Source organism: Schistocerca piceifrons, chromosome 2 (genome assembly GCF_021461385.2).
Source record: "Schistocerca piceifrons isolate TAMUIC-IGC-003096 chromosome 2, iqSchPice1.1, whole genome shotgun sequence".
NCBI classification, from domain to species: domain Eukaryota; kingdom Metazoa; phylum Arthropoda; class Insecta; order Orthoptera; family Acrididae; genus Schistocerca; species Schistocerca piceifrons.
In genome coordinates this window covers 952939731-952941203 of record NC_060139.1, presented here as the reverse complement: position 1 = coordinate 952941203, position 1473 = coordinate 952939731, and the positions used below count along the sequence as shown (strand labels likewise).

The 1473-nt window shown below is 43.8% G+C and overlaps 1 pseudogene; it reads left to right on the top strand.

The window, feature by feature from the left end:
• Window positions 1–566: 566 nt before the first annotated feature.
• On the top strand, window positions 567–684 carry LOC124778454 (annotated as a pseudogene).
• Window positions 685–1473: the final 789 nt, after the last annotated feature.

The following is a 1473-nucleotide window of genomic DNA, read 5'->3' as shown; positions in this document are numbered from 1 at the left end:
CCAGCGTATTTGGTAAGAAAGACGTCCGTTACGTGAACTGGTTAACACACAAGCATGTCCAGAGTACTTACGTCCTGCCGTTTTCTCCGTCCAAAGCGCCCCGAGTCATGGTGGAAATATCAGAAAGCTAGTGTAATCGGTGAAGAATATAAACATGGGTCATTATATAGAGACTACCATCTCCTAGCAAGGTCAGTAGCAGAGTGATTCAGCTACCCCTAACTGGGGTTTTGTGGAGCCCGCAACACCTTCAAATACCACTCTTGATATTCATAATCTGTCACTCGCTACGAGCAAAGTATTAATCATACGAAAAAAAATGAACAGGATCTTTTTGTAGGAAATATAATGTAGTTACATTTTGCACTGGATAACGTTTTCGTTACAGACTGTAGTTTCAAATTATGTAAGAAAAAAAATGTTCAAAAGTGACCTTCAGACGTGTTTTCCTGTAATAACTCAAAAACCATGGCCTCCAGCAAAAACGTATTAACTGCATTAAATTTCCTCCCAAAAGTTCCTGTTCATTTTTCTCTGGGTCTAATTGTTTGTGTGTAATGAGAAAAGCCAACGGCCTTGCCGCAGTGGATACACCGGTTCCCGTGAGATCACCGAAGTTAAGCGCTATCGGGCGTGGTCGGCACTTGGATGGGTGACCATCCAGGCCGCCATGCGCTGTTGCCATTTTTCGGGGTGCACTCAGCCTCGTGATGCCAACTGTGGAGCTATTCGACCAATTAGTAGCGGCTTTGGTCAAGAATACCATCATAACGACCGGGAGAGAGGTGTGCTGACTCCACGCCCCTCCTATCCGCATCGTCCCCCGAGGATGACAACGGCGGTCGGATGGTTCCGGTAGGCCACTCGTGGCCTGAAGACGGAGTAATGAGCAAAGGAGTATGAAAATTTCGCACGTGACTATGGAATGCAATGCAGTGGGTTGCATAAAACCCATAGGTAGGGACAGGTGAATAAGTCTGTATGTAGAAGCTTAGCTAACAAAACGTTGCTTACTAGATGCATCCACGAGAGAATTCTAAATCCCAACGAAACTTTCAGTTATTGTGTGTGGGAACATTGCCTAAAACAGTATTTGTGGACCGCAAAAATTGATGTCATGGATGGACGCAGTGTTGTGTTTCAATGATGGGTCAGTCAGCTGGTTGAAAATTTACAGTGATATGGACATAGAAGCTGGGATGAACATGAAAGATGTGCTGTCAGTCGACCAGCTGAGGGTGAGGGAGGCCAAGAAAGAGTCGTACAAACGACAAAAACCGCCAGAATTCAAAGGAGGATCTTCAAACGTAAGTAGGAGGATACAGAAACGCGAACGAGTATTAGATTTGACTGTAGATTGAACAGATTGTATTATAAACGTGACACGCATTTTCCCGAAAGTATGAAACCTATGTCAATGAAACCTGGTACGAAATCAATTAATTACATCACTTACATTAAAATTTACTACAA